A 22,882-nucleotide genomic window follows, 5' to 3' on the forward strand; every position below is an offset into this window, starting at 1 on the left:
GGACATTTCAGGAGGAATGGCTGAAACTGAAGGTCTGGCCGCAGGAGATGGCACGTCATGCCTAACAATCCAGAAGATCTTTAGATCTGAAGCACAGGAAGAGACCAGAGGATGTCAGAGGAGATATGGCCGGGGCCATGTTAGGCTTGGGTGTGATGAAGAAGATTGTCATTGATCTTATCATCAAGATTCTCTGAGGCTACATATTTGGAAAAGGCTAATGCAGGGGAGAAACAGAGGAAGGCTAGGCGAGTCGTTATGATCAACTAGGCAGGCATATTTTCAGTTGTCATCAACGGCAGTAGAAGAGGTGGATTTTTTTTTTTAATAGTTTAAATCGTAGTAAGACTGGTCTTCTGAAAAGAAAGAGATTGTGCATTTCAGTCTGAGCTCCAAAGGAAACACACATTTACAATTTTAAACTAGAAGATTAAACTAGATAGAAATGAAAGGGAGAAAATAACAGAAAGGTGGGGATGAAGAAAACCCCTTAGAAGTCAAGGGCACAGACTGATACCAGAAGCAGCTGGAGGGGCTGGGCGGGGGGCACGGGAGCCAGACAGAATATGGGCTAGAAGCCCATAGAAGGAAAACATTTAGAAAGTAACTGTCATACTGTTTCACAGGCCCTTGAGAGATCCTGTCTGCCCTGAGAAGTGATTGAAATTTAACAAGAGGCAGGTTGTGTTGGCCTTGAAAAGAATTGTTGGGACCTGATTAAGTCATTATATGATTTCAAGATGGAATGAGCTGAGAGGAGTTGGCTGGCCTTCAAGATTCGCTGACTGCAGAAGCAGGAAAACAGGACAATAACTGAAGGAAGTGATGGGGTTGAGATATTTGTTATTTAAACACTCTTACCCACCAGTGGAAAACATGTTTTTTGAAAACTAAGGAGGAAAACACATCGTTAATTCAGAAGGGAGAGGAAGAATGCTCCTGTGTTCTTGAAGACATAAAGTGAGAGCCTGTGTATCATGGAGAGATGGTTTAGATGGCCTTGGCAGCTGAGTCAGAGGCACAGGAGTCAGGCAGAGGCAGAATGTGCTAGCTGAATGGATGTTGGCTGAGCACATGTGGATGTTGCTCTACACTATTTCTAATCTGCTGGGGAGATTAAATCAGATCACTGAGAATACACAGGAAGACTGTTAAAATTGAGGAGATGAGACATGTCTAGCTAAGGTTTCTTGATTCTTGTATTATCATCTTAAAAAGGCCTTTATTCTCTGCTTTTAGAAACTAGAGTATGTACATAGCACTCTTATGGTTAGTTTGTTTATTTTATTAACAATTCTGATCTATAAACTTTAACCTGTCAATTGCATCTAACTTTGCATTAACACCAAAATATATAAGTATCTGGGCACAGAACCAAATCCCAATTCCCAATATGCTCTTTCATAGTGAAAGAGTCCTTCAACTTTTCTTAAGAGCATGTATACATAGATTTAACGGAACAGCTGACCATCTTTAGTTCCCTCTTAATAGAAATAGAAATATTAGATTGACAGGATTCCTAAATTCACAGAATAGTAAAACTCGAAAGCACATGAGACCTTTGGGTATTGTAGTGCATTTAATTCATTAATGATAAGAAAAAGTGGAAAAAGAAGAATTTACACATTTACAAAAATCCCAAACTTGCTGATGGACTTAAATATAGCTCTGGTTTATATTTAGATGGGCGTGCCTTCCTGTCATCATTATCTTTTGTCTTAAATTTCTTCCTTCTTCAGTTTTACAATGAATTATTATTCAATTGCATGATCATGTGCATTATTCAGTCATGAATTTTTTTACAAACTATATTAAGCAACCAGTACATGTACAGAAGAGTATGCTGCTCTGGAGATAGTGATTAAAAGGTGACTTTATGTTCAGAGTATTTTCAATCCTACTGGTCTCCTAAGCCCAGTAAGAGTTTCTTTATAAATGGCAGAGGTACCCAGATTCCCGGAGAAGGCATTTGAGGATGGAAGCTGAGAAGGGAAACTGAGCCACCAACTGAAAAGTGACAATGGTTATCAGTGTTTATCAGAGAGAAAAACAGAATTTGTGACACTCACAAGCTTTAACACACAGAGTTTTCAGAGGGAACTGACTTTGCTGGCATCTTGATTCTTAGAGCCTCTGAATGTGTGAGTCAATGACTTTCTGTTGTTTTCAGTCATTCTGTCTGTGGTGTAGACCATGTCATTGGGTCACAATGAACAGAGGCAAATCCTTCAGATTCTGTCCTACTTTTCACTCCAAGACTACAGAATATCCCTTCTATCATTGTGTACATCCCAAGAAAGATGCTATGTAACATGGGAAGAATAGTTATTTAATTAGTAGCTAATCTGCACAGGCAGCGTTTGCCTTTAGATGTTTTAGCTCATTTATAACAAAGTATCAACATAGTGTCTGTGTGGCTCACTCAGTCAGTTGGTAAATTGCTTGCTGTGCAGATATGAGGACCTGAATTTGACTCCCCAGCACCCATACAAAACAACAACAGAAGCTGAGGCTGACAGTGTGTGCCTGTAACCTGGAGGTGGAGACCGAAGAAGATCAAGTACTTTCTAGCCTGCTAGTCTTGCTGAATGGTGAACTCCATTTTCAGTGAGAGAAACTGTCTTAAAAATAAGATGTATAGTCATTGAGGAGCACACCTAACACCGACCTCTAGTCTTTACACATGTGCATACACGTGGGTCCAAAATGTGAGGGTATTATGTCAAGCCCATGAAAGCAGATGACAGGATTCAGGTCTTTGCAATTGCAGAGCACCTGTGTCTCTAGCCTATGTTCTTTTGTGTTGTCTAGTTGTAGAACATGACAACATTGAAACTCTTTGTGAACTGCATGTGGCAACGTCCCTAAAGATAGGCTCTGTAGCTTTACTGAGGAAAATAAGCCTAGGATAAGGGTCTGGAGGAGGGTCCAGTGTGCTCTCCAGCCATAAAGCACAAAGGTCATCAGGATAGAATGCATGTCTGCTCCCAGCATTCTGGGAAGATAACAGGTTATGCATCTCTTCCATTGAAGGAGCAACCTGGTATGCTAACATTCAGTGAGAACATGGACCTCCATACGTTCTACAGCGGCTGAGGTGCTCTTAGGAGAAGTTGGCCCATGTTACACATTCCTCCCTGTGTGTAACCTATGGATGGCATCTTTGCTGTCTTCTAGTACTTTGTCTGTGTCACTCTCTGACTTTCTCTTTGCCTGAAGTTTTCAACATCTGTTGAAGTTTAGAAAATTCCACCTGAAACCAGCCTATCTATTAGGTTGTGGATGTATGTATGTTTGTATGCATACATGTAGGATTGTATCAAGGCAGTATCTCACTATGTGATAGCCCCAGCTAGCCTGGAACTCACTATATAGACCTGTCCTCAAACTCACAGAGACCCACATGTCTCTGTCTTCTGAGTACTGGAGATGAAGGCTTGCATCACTACTCCTGCCCGGAATGAGAAAACATAACCGAAACATGGAGGAGAACCCCGGCATGACAAATCCTTCCCATATTCAAGGGGAGAAGAGTATGTGAGAATCAAGGTGATCAATCAAGGTGATTTAGAACTCTTAGCAACATTAATGGGTAAGTATTTATTCATTTCTAGACACAGTTGGGCTGAAGAAATGGCTCAGCGATTAGAATCAAACACTTCAGAGAATTTGAGTTCTGCTCCCAGCACTTATGTTGGGTAGCTCACAAGCACCTTCAACTCCAGCTGCTGGAAATATGCTGTCCCCTTCTGGTATCATTTGGCACTGCACCCACAGGCACAAATCCACACACTCCACACATGCATTCTCATCATTAAATTAAAAAAAAAAATCTAGAGACGCTTACATGTCTTTTGGTTTTGCAATATTCACCCTAGGGGAGATTTCGGAGGTTATCTGACTACTGTTTTTCCTACTCCTGTGAACTTCCTTCTTCCTGTAGGATTTCTCCTTATTTTTATTATGACAGACTCATACATGCATGCAGCTAATTTTATTACCTCTTGCCCCCTGCTACCTTTTTTTTTTTTAAATCTTCTCTTCCTTCCACCACTGGATCCCTTCTTCTTCCCGACAAATTCTACTAATTTCATGTCTTTTTATATCTTTACCCCACCAAGATGAAATAAATTTGCCTGCCTAGCATCGGTGAGAAGTTGCTTACTGGAATATGGACAACTAGTACAGATACCACCTATACAAGATTGGACATCTCAACTTTTCATTACAGGAAGGGTAAGGGCTCATAAGGCCCCACTCCTTCCTGAGGAACTATGGTGACTGGGGGTAGGAATATCACTTAATGTTTTGGATACTAAAGCAGTAACGTGACCTCAGTGTTTTCACGTGCTTGCTTCTCACTTATTTGCAACCCCAGGAGGTGGCTCATCCTACTATAGGATTCAGTTCAGAACAAACTCACTAGAGTAAAATATGAGACCTATATTATAAATAAAATCAAGTGGTCAGTGTTGAGTCTGTGTTTTAGGGTTCAGGGAATATATGTGCCTTCATCATTTCTTTAAGATAGGGTTTGCTTAGCAACTCAAGTATGATCTCCTTTGGGTCCTTACTGAATTAGCCACAACATTACAGGGCAAAAAGTTGGAAACTAAGAAGTACTAGGGACTTTATCTAGCAAAGATCTTCCACTATCTGCAGTCCTGATGGATGTGTTGTGTTGTGGGTTGAGAAATTCATGAAGTCCCTACTTTTTTCCGAAATGGCACATAGCATGAGCATGGCCACCCAAGAGTGTAAATGTTTACAAAATTGACATGTCCGCATTTTACTGGTTTTCCTTGGTGTTTGTGCTTTAGCTTCTGTTTAATAATGTGTTCTTCAAGGATTAACTAAGCAAGTATTTTCTGTGTCACCTAGAATTGCACCTTACTGACATTATTCTCAATGTTTCAAGTTATAAATACAAAGCAAAAGCGGAGTATTAGGTAAAGAAGTGTACTAGGAGAACATGAGAGAGGAGGGTGTACAGTCCTCTTCATGGGGATAGTCACCAAAAAGAAATCAGTGTCAAGTGTTGGATGTATTAGCATTAGTCAGTATTTGCTACAAAACAAAGCTGAAGGATGTAAAGAAAATAGTAGCAAGCTAAAATCACATCTGAGTGTGGCAGAACCATGTGTGTGTTAGAATTATACTGAGTTTCTACTGTGAAGAGCAACAAATCAGAACTCAATCACTCAGAAAACAGGGTCAAGGGCAATTCTCATCCTTACATTTTAGCAAATAGTAGGAAGAAAATGATTTTCTGTCATCTAAACATCAGTTTCCAGAAAAATAAATCAGCAAGCAGCTTATGAAATGCATTCCAGGAAAAAAAATATTCGTCCTTGGGATATTTTTCTAAAGACTCAGAAAGCTGCAAGCTTGGGTAAAAATATAGGAAAATAGCTAACAGATGTCAAAAACATAATCAATGAACAAACCAAAGATTTGGATAATTACATGTAGACAAACAGACACAAGGTTAATATTTAATGCTTATAAAAATTTTACAAAGTGACAGGCGTAAGATAAATAAACAATTAAGATAAGAGCCACTGTCAGAAGAATAAATCATAATATTTGAACATAAACAAATGTAGATGAATTTCTAAATGGTCTTATTAAATAAAAAAACAAGGAGCCAAATATAGGGGTGAAAGCCTTAGATCAGGGAAATAGGGAAAGCCACCAGCCAACCTTACCTCACCAACTCTGCAGCTTCCAAATGCTAGTTACTTCCTGTCTACCCACACCTTTATTGCCTTGCTATTCTTCTCTCTCATTGGCTATCTTAGCCCAGCTACCTCACTTCCTCTTCCGACACAGCTTTGTCACTTTCTGTCTGTCTGTACAGACCTCCAGTCCTCTATGGTTGGTACTGGGATTAAAGGCGTGTGTCATCACACTTGACTCTGTTCCCTAGTGTGGCCTTGAATACACAGAACACCTGCCTGCTAAGTGATAGGATTAAGGGCATGTGCTACCACTGCCTGACTTCTTTGTTTGCTTAAAATGGCTGGCCTTTTCCCCCTGATCTCCAGGCAAGCTTTATTTATCAACACACAAGTAAAATATCACCACACCACATTCCAGCACAAATAAAATATCACCACAACCAAATCCATCCAGGCCTAATGTTGCAGTTCTATTACCTCAGATACTTGACTGGCGGAAGCATTGACAGTTCAAAGCCAGCCTGGATTACAGAGTGAGTGCAAAGCTAGCTGCCTCCATAGGACTGGGGTTATAGCTCAGTGGCACAGTGCTTACCTAGTGTGCAAATAGCTCTGTATTTGATCACTTGTACTCCAAAAAGAGAAATACAAATTCAATTAAGAAGATAGCAATGCTACCTGTACAAGAATGCCAAACAGGGCAAAAAGACAGCAACAACATTGTGAGACATGTGGCATAAGAAAAGGGGAAAGGTGTAATTTCTTTGTTACGTGAAAATGCAAAATTTAAACCTGTACATTGGCTATCATAATTACAAAACAGAACCAAATATTCTAAACTGACATATGGATGAGTTGCTATGTATTACATTGTATTAGGTTTACATCTAGTTATATGTGCATATAGAGAAACATGTAATGATAATGATTTCTGCACAATTAATACTGAACAGTGGAAGAATTAAAACAAATGCAAGGGATGATTTGCTTAATCAGTGAAAGAAACAAAGAAAAGGAACATAAAATAGACAGGAATAGCATATTCACACTAGATTTTTTTTATATACCTCTTTTTCTGTCTAGAAATAAATATATTTATTTTTAAGTGCACTGAATAATCAATAATAGAGAAAGCAGTATAGTATTCCAAAATCATAGAACCTGTTCTTTTTAGGGATGGAATTCAGAGAAATTTTCACTTTTTTTATACATATTGTTTTTCTGTAGTCTCTACTTTTTCATAATGAAATTTTTCATAACTAGTCCAATCTGCTTTAAATATCTTCTATTTTAAATTAGGTAAATATATTTTAAAAATGATTTTCATTTTAAAGAGGAGAAATAAACTCTATTTTGAAATAATATCAATGACTGACAGGAAAGCTCATCATCTAAAGATGCTTATACCAAGCTTGTAGATTTCTAGAAACTACTTGACTGAAGGACTCATAAGTTGTCCTTTGACCTACACACACACACACACACACACACACACACACACACACACACACACACACACAAATGTAATTTAAAAATTAAAAAATTATACCAAAGGGGAGTGGCCAATAGACAAGAATATTTAGTAGATATATCTAAAATAAGAAATTGAAGAAATTGTGACTGTCCTCATGTCAATATACTTTGATAACAAAACTACCAAATCCTGACATAATCTTTATTTAATAGATGAGTAGATATCTTTACTTAGAGGCACACCATTTTAGTATTTAAGATACACAGGGGTTTTGCATTGTTTGGATTTATTCTTAGTTGGAACCCAAAGCACACTTTATATCTTGTAGATATAAAGACATAAAAGACATTAAAATTGATTACTCAAGATTATACATGTGAGAAAAGAATAAATTAGCTATCATATACTCAATCCCTTGATGTGCTGTTATATTCAAATTAAGAAATATTTTTTTAGCATTTGAAGTATAAAAAGACTTACCGTGAGAAATTGCATTACAATAGGTTTACAAGACATGTTTAAAGCATTATAAAGATGTTTTGAGTGCAGGAAAGACTAACAGTAGAGCAAAAGTTTAAAAATAAGTCTCTTAAAGATTGTTTGATTTCAGTAGAATGTAAAAGGATTCCGAAGAACTATTAGAAATGTCAAAGAGGAATATAGTTCACAGAAGAAAGTGTGAAGGACACTTAAAGCTAGTTGAGTTTTTTAATGCTTGCTGTATGTGGGGTACAACTGTCATGCTGGAAATACACTGATATTGTCATCCCTACTGCACATGTATAAGGAGCATAGACTACCAAGAAGTAACTGTCATCAAAACTGATGGCAACCTGTAGCCAGTCCAGTGTCTTCTCTGATTTCTCTTTCTTCCACTTGCCCCCACTGGCAATCTATCTGTCTAGTTCAGTGGTTTTCAACCTTCCTAATGCTGCAGCTCGTTAATACAGTTCCTCATGTTGTGGGGACCCTCAACCATAAAGCTCCTACTTTGTAACTGTAATTTTGCTAACCACTGCTCTGGTTAGCCATGGAAATAAAAACTGGCCCCAAAGTTTCCAGTTCACTGCTATTGCTGTATTTAACTTTACGTTGTGCTTTTGGTAGAAACAATTTCTTTAGTTTTTGTTGTTTGCGATTTTTTTTTTCGAGACAGGGTTTCTCTAGCTTTGTGCCTTTCCTGGGTCTCGCTCTGTAGACCAGGCTGGCCTTGAACTCACAGAGAGCCACCTGCCTCTGCCTCCCAAGTGCTGGCATTCATTAAAGGCATCTGTCACCACCGTCTGACATGATTTTTTTTTTAATTTTGTCTGCTTAGTTGCTTTTGACATTTAAAAGAAGTTTTTTGCTGTGTCTGAAAGAAATTTCCAGAAAAGTAAAATTTGCTGAAGAAAGCATGTCTATTATTTGGGGATGAAGAGTAGGATTTCTACATAAAACAGAAGATGTAATACTTAGAGAGCATAGTATTTGTAATGAAAATGTGGACTCAATAACTGGAGATAGTAAGTTGGGTGGAAAAAGAAAAAATCAAAGGTAAAATGTTTATGTTAGGATAAGAAAAGATAGGGTGGCATTTTAGGCATGGGGGATAGCAATACAGCTGGGATAAAGGATCTCATGAGCAGCTAAACTTCTGTTTCTCAGATTTGTGTTTCGATTTTAAAAATTGACAATTAGCAAACTCTTAATTCTTTCATCAAGATTTCTGAGGATGTAGAATGTGTATTATGTTGCATCCCCAGCAGCAGATTCTAAAATGTACACCCTCTCCATTTCTCCATGTGTCTCCCCTATGCACCAGAATCTAAAATGTACACTTTCATGTCTCACCTAAGTTTTAGAGGAGCTCCATTTCAGGCCTGTCTCTTGCCATGTAGAGCCAAATAATTTATTACAAAATTGATTTTACTTTCTCCTCCATGGACACATCCCATAGATACTACCTACCCAGCTGGACACCTGTTAAGTAGTTCTATATATCATTGTGCTACTCACTTGTCTTGCCACCATTCAAGAGACACATGGATAATTGATGCCGATGCAATGTTGCCAGAAGATCTATTTCGCCAACCACAAGGAACTTTTCAAGTGGTTGCTGAATCCTCTCAACAGTTTCCAAATGATACATGGGAACTCATGCTTTTAAAAGAAGAAAGATTTTTGACCGTTTTAACTTGAGAACAAATCTATGACAAAGAGCTATGGCACCTTCTTCCCAATGCTTCTCTGCATCCCTGCAGCAGCTCAGCACCAGACTGTTGTGTGAACTCTTTGAAAAGATTCTTATGTTCTCTTTGCTTATTACAAACCAGCCCCTGATATCACACAGACCTTTATTAGGACACTAGCTGATTTCCATTTGATCTGGCTCTCTGAATCTTGTCACAAGGATGGGAACTTCATTTCATGGTTGTCTTAATAATAATGTTAGGCATGTCATCCCTTTTACTTTTTAAATTTAGAAGCTAAATTGATACAATTGACTTAGTGCCTCCTTCCTGGATTTCTTAATGCATTCTTAAATAGGTGACAACCAGATTTACGACTTGGGGCATAACCCAAACACATAGAACAGAGTTGGGGTGTGTGTTAAACTCTATTGGTGCTTCATCTCCTGCCATACTTGTGTGGTGTGGAAGATCACAGTACACTTGAGGTCTTAGAATCTCAGAAAAGGCAAATCATGCTAGTTCAGGAAGCACTGCTGCACAAAAACATTTATTATTCACCAAGGTTGATTTTCTGTCTCACGTGTTTATTTCATATTGTTAATTTGCAAGCAAACCTGTTATTGTTAAGCTTTTACAAAAATATCTCTAACAGCATATTATATAAGCCAATCGAAGTCAGTTTCTCAAGCAAGAAAAAGTGCTAAAAGCCTTGTTAAGCATCTCTAATTTTGTCACTGACATAATTTTGCTCTTTAAAAATAATCAGAATAATGAATCACAAACTTAAGCATTATATTTCCCTAACTTGAAATAAATCTTAATCCTAAAGGTTTGAGTTTGAAGAAAGCCAAAGGGGAGTTCAATAAATTTTGTATACTAATCTAACATAAGTTATACCTTGGTTTCAAATATAAGATCAAATTTGTATAACTTTAAGGCTACAGTACAATTTATATGTCTTTCCTTTGGAGATGAAATCTTCTGGCCCTTCACCAGGAGACTCTCCTTAAAGTGCATTTGAAGTTAAGACTCTTGATGAGTAAGGCAACTTCTGCTATGCTAGTGTGACAAGTATTTTACCTATCTCCAGTTTTAAGAGAATATTCTTCAGGAAATGTTTTGTAAGTAGAGTTATTTATATTTCCTCTCTTTGTGTACTGTGCAAGGTACTAAGAAAAACTTTGTCTTGCACATAGTATAATTTTTGCTTTCATGTTTACATTTCCATTATCAGTAATCTAAAAGCTCTGTTATATTTTTGATAAATGCTGTGAAATTATGATTTAATATAAAAACACCATCTTCATTTTCTGAGCTGATGTCAGGGACCAGTCAAATGTGAGGAAAATATGTGGATAAGAAGTTACTTTACTGTACAAATAAATAGCATAATGTCTGTGTAATATGGGAGGAAGCCTTCTAGGTACATTTACAATTAAATATATGAAGATCCATGACTTCCAGGAACAAAGATAATTTTAGACCATCCAGAGCCAATATGCCAAAATAGAGCTGACCTTTTTTGTATGATAAAAAGAGTTTTCTAATATATAAATATTTGTAGTAGACTTAATATCAAGGAACACTTATTTTACACCCCTAATAAATGAAGATTTTATTACTTACAAACAAATTACATTATGTTCAACACTGGACTAGTACTATTCCCTGAAATATAATTGGAATATTTTCTATCTGTTTTGTTGTTCTGTCTTTTGTTGAAACAACATGCTCATTTCTATTTCAGAGCAATGTGAGAATCTGTACTATAGTTTTTCTTATGCTTAAAAACTCCAACCTTCTATGGAAATAGGGCTAATATTGAGTCCAGACACTGTAAGTTATGAATTGTATGTGTGGATAAGTCATTTGAAATCACTAAATTATGAACATGAATCATTGTGGAGATTTTAATGAACTTTACAGTAATTCTATCTGTAACTAGAGGGTTCTCTCCTGCCAGTCAGTCCCCACCCCCCAAAAAGAAGAAACAACTCAGAGGCTTCATATTACTTATAAATGCTTGGCCAGTGGCTCAGGCTTATTACTAACTAGCACTCGCACTTCAGTTAACCCATAATTCTTGTCTGTTTAGTCACATGGTTGGTGGCTTGTTACCTCATTTTCTACATGTCTTCATTCATTGGCAGCTGGCTGGTGGCTGCTGACTATGCCCTTCTCCTTCCCAGCTTTCTCAGTTTGACTTTCTCACTGAAATTCTTGCCCAGCTACTGGTCTGTCAGCTTTTTTTTTAAACCAATGAGCATAACACATATTCACACATACAGAAAGACACCCCACAATATCTATGAACAAACACTAAACTGTCAGCCATTGTAACTTGCACATATAGTCTCAGCACTCAGCTTGCAGAAGCTGCAGGCTCGTGAGTTTACAGACAACTTCATAGGGATTTTCAGGCCACTGTGGGTTATATATCTTGAACTTATTACCAAACATATGAATAAGAAAAAATAAACAATACATTGCCAGGATCATAATAAAGAACTATGTTTAGATGGTCAACGTGATTTTATATCAATTCTTGGCAAGCCCCACAGACCTTTAGAAACACACAAGCATCATAATGAAGGCAAATATACTTCCTGATACTCTAAGAATGAGTTTAAAGAATGACCCAATTTCCTTTTCAGTGTGCTTTTGATGTAACTTGTTTTATTTAATGGCTTGTTTTTCCTTTGATATCAATTAGGACTTAGATTTAATAGTCCATCATGATCAGTTCTATGCTGGGATAAGTTTCAAAACTGAGCAAGAACATACATGTAAAGCAAGATGCTTATTGTAAAGTATCACCATCATCCCCTCCCAGAGATCTGGGCATGATTCAGTGAACATTTTCTGGATTCTTGCCTTCTTTACCATTTTAAACCAAGGAAGTACTAAAAAAGTTTTCCCATCGAAAGAGGACTGGAGGTCTGGTTGCCCAACCACGATAGGTCACAGTTTTCGCTAGAACCAACTAGTTATCACATAAATGACCAAGAATCCCTCCTTTTGCCTATGTCTTTTGTTTGCAATGTGACTTTATCTCTTATGAACCACTTACTCTACATGAAAAAGAGAAGTCACTCTGTCTCATTCCTTCAGAGAAGGTATTCCAACAGAGGAGGTACCAGGCTTGTTTTTATGTACTAATCCAGATACCATTCATGGATTCTTCTAAGGTGCCACAGGATACTTCAATAGCCAAGCTACACAGAAAATCCCTATAGAAGAAATTATGATCCCTGGTATGGAGCGACTCCAAGTGAGTAATTGTGACTTCTGGAGCAAGGAATCTTTTCTCTCTCTTTAAAATACCAAGCAAAAGAGTAAATAAATGGTTCTCTGTCTTGCCTAGTGTGGCAGTAGACTTGGAGGCAGGTTCATTTGATCACAGAGTAAAGGCATCATAAGAGAGCTAACAGCACAAGTGTGTTAAGTGACAAATATTGAAACCTTATGATTTTAAACACCTACTAACTATCTCCTAGAAGTCACATTTATGTCACAAAATTCTGTTTCCTACTGAGCAACTTCTGTACCACAAAAAAAGCAAAATGGATGAGCCATAAATCACCTTAACCATTTCTCATCACCATTCCTAACGTTACTACATCATCTTAAATATAAGGAAGATTGAAAATGTGGTTGATATGCTTTATGGTTGGCTATACTTTTCCTGAATAAATAACTTGCTTTTTATGAATTTTCCTAAGTAAATGAAAACAGTGTGCATAACTCATTAATGATCCTCTTTTCAGCAAGAACATGCTCTTAATTTTATGAATCCATAAACATGTCTTTTCCTCATGTGAATAAAAAATAATATATTGTGTGTCAGAATTGAAATTCAAATACTGGTTTTTGAAGAGCAGAAGTCATGTTAAGAGTTTCAACATTTCAAAAATATTCACTGTAAATTGACATACCTAAAATGTATTAATGGCACAGTGAACTCTTATACGGTTAGCCTTGGCTCATGAACTTCCATGTGAGAGGCCCAATTTCTTCCTTCCTTGTGATTAATATTTTGTATTTTTAATCTGATAAGAAAATGTGGTGCTGAGGAATTATGTTTCTAGACATTCGATAAAGTAACATTTTAATGATTATTATAATTTATAATTATAGAAGTGTGTTTCTTTGAGAAATGTTTTCTATTTCTATGTTTAGTTTTTAAAGGTATTATAATTAAGAAAATTAAAACAACTTGGTGTTTGAGGTAAAATCTTAATCCCACAAATTCAGAAGAAAGACACGACAGTATTAGCAACTTTAGATGAAATATAAATTAGTTTTAAAATATTGTTAGAATGAACTTCATTGAGGTAGTTTCATGTGTGACTTTATTTTTGTTCCCTCTTTGATTAATTCAAACTATAGCTATTAGATTACAGTTATATATAGTAAATTCTACAATGAATCAAAGCTTTCAAAATAAAAAGACATAATTTATCTTTCATATGCTCAATGAGATAACTTAAATAATGAAAGGGAGAATAATTCAATGTAGTAACAGACAAATGTACAATGGATTAGCATAGCACGCGAGCAGGAGTTTAGATATCAGACACTGAGGCTACTCAGAAGTTGTGTATCAACTGAGATTTTTAACAAAGAGAGTTAACTAAATGAGGAGAGGGGCTTAATTCCTATGTAGCACGTGAAGAAATACAGATCATTGATCAAACATTACAGTTTCACACACTGAGCAAAAAGCAAGGACACTGAAGATGTTGGTGAGAGACCAGGGAGTGACCATTTATCCTGGAATTTGGAATTTTGACACTTAACAAGTGAGATAAAGGTTGATGCATAGTTAATTATGGCTAATTATAAAGAGGTTTGCTTGATTCTCAGGTCTTTAACATTCTTTTATAAAAAAAAAAAAAAAAACGTCGACACACTCTTAGTTTTCAACATGCAGAAAAGCCCAATGCCTTTATTTTTATAGATGAAGATACTGGACACAAAACTTCCTTGACCAGGTCCTTAGAGCCACAATGACATGATTTATCAGCATCAGAGGCAGCATTCTTCATTTTCTCAGGTAAGTTATTGGGGATATTACACACCTATTTTTACCTATTTTTTAGTAATTCTATGAGAATATTTTACAATATGTTTTGATTATATTCACATCTCCCCTCCCTCTTCCAAGATCCACCCATCATCCATAATACCCACCCAACTTTGTACTTTGTGTCTGATTGTGTTCTCTCTCTCTCTCTCTCTCTCTCTCTCTCTCTCTCTCTCTCTCTCTGTGTGTGTGTGTGTGTGTGTGTGTGTGTGTGCATGCGTGTGTGTTTTTCTCTCTTTTACCCATCAAGTTCAGTTTGTGCTACCTATTCCTTTGGATAAATGACCTTCCATGGGAGTGTGGTCAACCTGTTAGGCGCCACACCCTTAGAGAAAATTTCCCAATTTCCTAGCAGCTATCAATTGCCAATAGCTCCTTATCCAGATTTGAGACTTTATGCCCACTCTCCCTCTTCATGCTTAGATTTTTGTCTGACTTGAGCTTGTACAGGTCTTGGGCATGCTGTTACAACCATCTTGAATTCATATGTGTATTTACCCTGATGTTTCTGGAAAACATTTTATGGTCATCCACCACTTCTGGCTCTTACAGTCTCTCTACCCCACCTTCTGTCATGATCCTTGAGCCTCGGAGGGGGGTTTTCTGAGCTTGGACCATTTGTTGGTCTCTGCGTTAATTGCCATCTACTGCAAAAAGAATCTTCCTTGGTGAGGCTTGAGAAATACACTAATCTATTGATGTAGCAATAAATCATTAGGAGTGAGTTTAATACTATGCCCATTTAGCAGAGTAACAGTAGGTTATTTCCTAATACCTATGACCTATCTAATCACAGGTTGTTGGCACTAATAATGGTTCCAGCTATAGGTCCCAACATGTAGAGTGGAGCTGTAAATTCAGTCAGAAAGTGGTTTGATATTCCCATGGCATTTTCTGCCACTTTTGCATCAATGTACATGTCTTACCAGGCCAGTTGTTATTAGAGCTTATAGTGTTAACAACTGGTAAGGTTGATTATTCCTTTTCTCCTCCAGTAGTGTGCATACTACCTTTCATGACTATGAAAATTAGCCAGTAGGTATGAAAATTCTAGATCGCAACCAGCACTCCATGTTCTATGATCCAAGTATATAAGGCCTTGAACAACAGGGTCCTATTGTCAAATTGCAGACATTTAATGCTTAGACTATCTACTCCCAAGGTAATGTTGAATAAATTAATAAGGAGCATAGATAAATATTATAGTTATATGCATACATTTATATATTTTAGTATAACTGTAATGGCTGTAGGTTTACAAGCATATAGTCTATGCCCAGAATATACTAAACTTAGTTGTTCAGAAGAAGTCACTTGCCTTATTCTCTTATTAGACAGAAAGTATGTCTATTCCAAGTGGCAGCTGTTGCTGTCTGGTGTGCAGAAAATCAACCATGAAAATGCCCTGTGGACTAGCCATCTCAGTTGCTTGTGCTTTTAAGAGACACCTGTGAATTTTCTTTGCTAGTTTCTAACTTTTAAGTCTTACTCAGCTTCTACAACTTTTAAATCATTATGCATGCAATAGAAATTTTATATCAAAGAAACAAATATTGAAGAAATGGATGCTCTTTCAATTCAGTTAGTCCTGGTACACAAAAATACTTAAATCTACATTCATTCACAATATGTAAAAGTAGAATATGAAGTTGAAATTCTGCTTAAGATATTAAAAGAATAACTTGGAGTGAACTGAATTTAATGATTTGAGCAATGATTGGCTCCTGAATCAGTCATTCTAAAAACCAGGAGAGGTTCAGTGAACTAGAACTCGAATAAAGTTCTTTCTTAGATACTTATTTTAAAATCGTCCATGGCCACAAGAGATCACTCAACTATTCATTCCTTTTCCTTTTCTTTCTCGTTCCCTTTTTATTATCTTCTTGTAGTTTCTTTTAAGGTAGTCTTTACTTCTTTGCATGTCAGTGTGTATATAATGTGTGCATTAGAGAAAACTGAACTTAATGATTTTAACTTCCTAATAGCTCTAACATTCTTTTTTGTTATTAAGCCTAGTCATAATGGTTTTGCTGTACCTTCTCTTTTCAATATACATGGCAGTTTCTGTAGCTAGAGTTTTCCTGCCTGGCCCACAGTCAGGACAAATCTTTGTCCCACAGCCGCTCAGACCCAACCAAGTAAACACAGAGACTTATATTGCTTACAAACTGTATGGCCATGGCAGGCTTCTTGCTAACTGTTCTTATAGCTTAAATGAATCCATTTCCATAAATCTATACCTTGCCACGTGGCTCGTGGCTTACCAGCATCTTCACATGCTGCTTGTCCTGGCGGCAGCTGGCAGTGACTTTTTTTGCCTTCCTAGTCTTTCTTTTCTCCTCTCTGTTAGTCCCGCCTATACTTCCTGCCTAGCCACTGGCCAATCAGTGTTTTATTTATTGACCAATCAGAGCAATTTGACATACAGACCATCCCACAGCAAGTTTCCACTGGAGAGACATAATTTTGTGGAAGCTCATATCATCATGATTCATTATTCATATCAAAGGAAAAGTGGGGCTCCTTCCCTCAGCCATTGACTAAGCTTATAAAAATCAAGACATAATCTGTTGGTTCTGGTAGATCCTAGAACTCAACTCATAGGGTCATTGGATATGAATATCTACTTCACTGTATACTGACAAATTTCTCTCCAGCATGCTTACATGTGTTATGTTCTCTTAGAAAGACTCAACAGTTTGTAATATCCAGTGTTCATGTGATGGCTCTGGAAAGACATATTACTGTTGGTAATACACAAAAAAATTCAAGATACATTGCTTTTATAAGAATGTACATGCATATGTCAAGAATTTAGTTTTTTATGAAAATTCATTTTCCCTCACAAAAGAGTTTAAATTTTAAAATTTTTAATCAAATTTTTAGATTAAAGATTATATGAACCATTATCATGTGCTGACCAAAAATTGTAAACTTTATGGGCATCTGCTTAAGACTCAGAGGTACCAAAATTTGATCATGTTATAATCAAAAGTCTATTTAAGTCATGCATTCAAAGTTTGCAAAACATGTACAGGCTTTATAGCAATGAATGTGTGCATGAAAATTATTTTTGTGCAAAGAAATTATGTCAATTGTGATAAAATGTCTAGCAAACTACTTTTAAAAAAATATGTCAGGAACAAAGATAAGGGCAAATGAATCAGAGATTTATGTGTGAATTTTCACCATAATGATTCTAGAAGAAAATAAAGGTAAATATTTCATTATATTTCAGGTTCAGACATTTTCCAAATTATTTAGGTAATACAGAGATCATATGTAAATAATGATTACATATGAACTGGTAAGGCATTAATTTAAAAGATGTGAAGGCAAACAAAGCTGAGAAACTTTCCTCAAGCTAGCATGCCATCCAAGGCACTAACATCCTCTTTACACAGGATGCTTACAAACCAAACAAATGTAATCAGATAGCAATGCAAATACCAATAGTGAATATAAATTTTATAATACAACTTAAATCACACAGTAAATGGTAGTTTCTGGTAACCATATGCTGATAATACTACTTCAGCATATGGATGAAATCATTCCTTCAATTTACTAATAACTAAATCAGAATAATCTATGTTTCAAAATTTTTTTTCACCGCAATGTGTTCATAAACTGATATGCCAAATTAAATGTAATGAGATGTTTCATCAAATTAATTGTTATTGTTATCCTGTCCCCGAACTGGAAGTACTTAGTTATATTAGTAGAGTTTGGCTAAACTGACTTTTATATTTTAAGCAGCGGCATATGATGAGTCATTAGAAATTCTACATATCTAAGATGTACTTAATACCTCGTGTGCACGCATGTTCAAGTCTGTTTGGTCACACACTTTGCATGTGTGTAGTGAGATGACAAACTGGAGCGTCAGTCCTGACCTTGTGAAGGTGGAGACTGGAAACTATGGACAGGTACACACAGGTGTCGGTACCAAAGGTAAGGAGCACACTGTCCAGCTGTGCTCAATAAAGTTGGTATAAGAGAAAGTGATATGTTTAATAGGATGCATAGTCTTTGCTCTGTCTTCTGTTGCTTCCACAAATGGATGAACATAATGAGAAGCAGGTACTGGAATCCAGGCACTTCTTTTTTTATTGACACAGGGTCTCTTCTATTAACTGTTGGTTAAGCTGTCTTGCGAGCCTGTGATGATTCTTCTGCTTCTATCTTCCTTTCCTTGAAAAGGGCTAGCTAGCCTGGGCTAGAGTTACATGTCTGCCTCTCACACTTACATGGGTGCTGAAATGCTAAACATGCCATCAGGTTTGTGAAGCAAGTGCTTTATGCCTCCCCCATTTCACTAGCCCCATTAATAGGTTTTTTTTTTTTTTTTTTTTTTTTTTGAGTAGGAAACACTTCTTACAAAAACGTAGGGTATATAATCCCTCCTCTCTCTCACCGATTGGACTCCTGGAACTCCATCTGGGGCTTGGCCGTGGATCCCTGCATCTGCTTCCATCAGACACTGGATGAGAGTTCTATCATGACAGGTAGTTCGGCCAGCCGATCACCAGAGTAGGTCACTCAGGCACTCTCTCTATCATTGCCAGTAGTCTATAGTGGAGGTATCTTTGTGGATTTCTGGGGACCTCTCTAGAACTCTGCTTCTTCCTATTCCCATAGGGTCTACATTTATCATGGTCTCTCTTTCCTTGTTCTCCCACTCTGTTCCTGATCCAACTGGGACCTCCCACCCCCATAAGCTCTCTTTCCCCCAACCCTTGCCCTCCACTATCCCCCACCCCCAGTTTGCTCATGTAGATCTCATCGATTTCTCTGTCATTGGGAGATCCCTGTGTCTTTCTTAGGGTCCTCTTTACTAGGTAGCCTCCCTGAAGTTGTGAGTTGAAGTATGGTTATCCTTTACTTTACATCTAGTATCTATTTATGAGTGAGTACATACCATGTTTGTCTTTCTGAGTCTGGGTTACCTCACTCAGGATGATTTTTTTCTAGTTCCATCCATTTGCCTGCAAACCTCATGATGTCATTGTTTTCCTCTGCTGAGTAGTACTCCATTGTGTATATGTACCACATTTTATTTATCCATTCAAGAGATATTGAGACCATGACTGGAAAAAGCACAGGGACAAATAGCCAAACTAGTGGAAACAAATGAACTGTGAACCAATAGCTGAGGAGCTCCCATGGAACTGGATCAGGCTTTCTGGATAAGTGAGACAGTTGATTAGCTTGAACTGTTTAGGAGTCCCCCAGACAGTGGAACCGGGACCTGTCCTTAGTGCATGAGCTGTCTTTTTAGAACCTAGGGCCTATGCCGAGACATTTTGCTCAGCCATGGTGTAGGGAGGAGGGGACTGGACCTGCCTCAACTGAGTCTACCAGGCTAGGCTGACTCCCCAGGGGAGACCTTGCCTTTGAGGAGGTGGGAATAGGGGATGGATTGGGGGGAAGGCTGGGGTGTGGGAGGAGGGAGGACAGGGGAGTCCGTGGCTGATATGTAAAATTAAATTAATTATAAAATAAAAATATTTAAAAAGAAAAAAATGTGGGGTATAGTATACAATTAAAAAGATAATTTATTGTATTGATTTTATATAGAATTATCAGTATTAATTTAACTTATTAAATTGATACAAGACTAATGTGAATTATTATCCATTCAAGATTATATGTAACTGCATGCATATTTAAACATATACACATCCATCTGTCTATATATCTATGTATCTATATATCTATAGATATATGTATTCCACTGAGTGAGGCTGACCTAGTAAATTTCAAGTGGAAAAACCTGCTTTGTTTTTCTCAGACCGGTGCTTCCATCACATTTCATCAGCTCTTCAATGGCTTTCGGGTGATATTTCTGACAGATCCCATATGTATGAGTCTGGGTCACATCAGGGAACAGATGGTACACTCAGCATTGAAATGCAAAAGAGTTTAATAAGTTGGTCTGTGCAGAGATACAGGTAAAATTAAGAAACCAAGGAGAAATTGTGAAGCACCCAGGCACTCTCACCAGTGAACACTAACAAGTTTGCTGGCTTTCTTAGCTACTATTGGCCACCATTGGCTTTCTTATGCATAATCTTTTCCTGTCATCCATGAATCATAGTTCAAGGAAAAATTGCACCTTACAATCTTACAGTGGACCTTTGACTAGCCTGACTAACTGACTAAAACTTTAATGACCTAGAGAGGTTGGGATGCCGCAATCCAGAGCCAAATTACAATGTATTTGTGGCTATCTTTATCCCCTTACTAGGCATTACTTGCTCACATATGTTTCTTTAGAGCTCCTGCATGTAAGGTGGATTCGCTCCAGTCAGATCAGAGGATGACTTCTGCTGTCTACTCCATTCTGTAATTGTGAGTGTATTTCCTCAATTTATAACAATAAATTCTGTTATCTATTTAATAGGCTCAGAGGGGTTGATCGTAATAAGTGTAAATCAAGACAAGTTTCAAATGCATTGTTGGAAATGGCAGGAAGGCAGAATATGCAAAGTGGGGCAATCTCAGCTCTAGACTTTGGATGCTGTCTGATGGCACGTCTAGCTTTTGATGAAAGTTATTGGTCTGTTAATATATTACAAATAGTTTGACAACTGGCAGCCTGGACAGTCACCTAAAGTTTCTCAGCATTGTTGTTGCATTCAAATTGGCTACAGGCCTAGAGTATCTGACAGACCATCTTCAGAAGCAGGTATTTTGGAAGACCATCTTACCCTGTTTTGGCAGAGTTCAGAAGTCACTTTTCCTTGTGTCCCACTCCTCCAGAAAGGACAGCATTTGTACTCTTAAGAGTTGAAAAAGAAGACAAACTTCCAAACAGAAATGTTTTAGAAGCCCAGCATTCTCTCAGGATCAGATTGGTGCTGTCATGAGCAATAATGTCTCACGTCAACAGAAATCTAAGTTATCAAAACATTTAAATGCTATATTCTCTAGGTCTATGAAGTGTTTGAAGATTACCTATCCATCTGACATATGTTTCTGTAAGTCTGGATAACCTAACTAGCATAACTATAGAAATGACAAGCATGAGTGACTATAGCTCAGTAAGTCTTCTCTACTAAATAACTTAAGGACTAAGGCTTCACATCAGCAAGATAAACAGTCTGTAGGCAGATGTACCATATAAGAACAGTGGCCTCAAATTGTGACAGTACACAAAATAGCTTAAACAGAGGTAGTAGTATATAGCACAACATGCAATATGACAATAATCCTAAATATATATCAATATACAAAATATCCTAAACAGAGGTAGAACATACATACAGTATGACAAGTATAATATTACATTTGTGTCAATATACAAAATATTTCAAACAGGAGTATGAATATGTGTATAATACAACGAATAAAGTTTTGTGTTTGCATATAAGGTCATTGGTGGAGTAAATACCACTACACATGCTGGTCTTTGTTCTGTTACTAAACAAGTTCCAGAAACTGTTGTGCCAGTGGAACATGGAATTTGGTGTTTTCTCAAGCTGGGGTCACTCATATTTGGCTCTAGACTCATGTTTAGCTCCAGAATAAACTCTCTTTTACTTCCTCTGAGGTGAGAACTGTGCTTTTTTAATGACATCCCCATCGTTGTGTCTTCAGTTTTTCCAGAAAGGGTCAAGTCTAAGGAATAGAAGGAAGGTAGGAGGGCAGAGACCTTTTGCTCATTTAATTCTGATTCTTGATCTCATTCAACTGGAAAACAGTGCCCATCGTGGCAAAAACAAAACTGATCGACTACTCAGTGAGATGAAAAGGGAATCATATGTGGTGAGCCACGCCCTTGACACAGACCATCACTCTTCAGCTGACGTTCTGAGAAGTTTCTCCATTTCTGCCTTTGGTTGCTATGAGGATTTTGGTGGGTGTCTCTGTGGGTTATCTGCTTGAGCTTACTCTCTAATTCAGAACTCTGTAGCTATAGAAAACTGAACAATGCCAGTGATTCCTGTTCATGGAAATGTAAAGTGTGACACTTTGAATGCAATTGCTTGTCAACCTGTGGATTTTTCCTATTTTGCCTGTATTACGTTGGCATTCCTTGTGTGCTTACAATTATTGTGTTTAGTAGCTTCTCCTTTAAACCACTTGTGACCTCTCACTGAATCTCTTATTGGTAAATGAGATAAGTTCTTTGAGTTTGTCTTAAATGTTGGTCATTATCATTCTATTTGTGGTACTTTGAATATATGTCTCCTCTCAAACTCATGCTGATATACAATTTTCATCGTAATAGTATTAAGAGATGGGCCACACAATTTCAGAGGTTAGCAAAGGAAGTGAAGAAACAAAACTGAACATGAAAAGCTTACTCTCGAAATGACATTTAGTACACTCTCAACTGAACTAAAGGATGAGTCTTTTATGTATTTTACCACATTGGATTTCTTCTAGTTTGCTTTTTGTTTCTCTGATAAAACACTAGACAAAACCCACTTGGGGAGAGCAAGATTTACTTCAGCAGTAG

At 37.2% G+C, this 22,882-nt stretch overlaps 1 long non-coding RNA gene across 1 annotated transcript in view; it reads left to right on the forward strand.

Moving 5' to 3' along the window:
- Positions 1 to 22,882, forward strand: part of LOC128119047 (uncharacterized) — a 47,542-nt gene that overhangs the window by 9,259 nt on the left and 15,401 nt on the right. The window contains exons 2-3 of the long non-coding RNA XR_008221431.1: positions 14,290 to 14,385; positions 20,695 to 20,769. This is a non-coding gene — a long non-coding RNA (uncharacterized LOC128119047). The remainder of the gene's footprint in view (positions 1 to 14,289; positions 14,386 to 20,694; positions 20,770 to 22,882) is intronic.

The sequence above is a fragment of the Peromyscus californicus genome, unplaced genomic scaffold (genome assembly GCF_007827085.1).
Source record: "Peromyscus californicus insignis strain IS unplaced genomic scaffold, ASM782708v3 Scaffold_23__1_contigs__length_62951481, whole genome shotgun sequence".
Taxonomy (NCBI): Eukaryota; Metazoa; Chordata; class Mammalia; order Rodentia; family Cricetidae; genus Peromyscus; species Peromyscus californicus.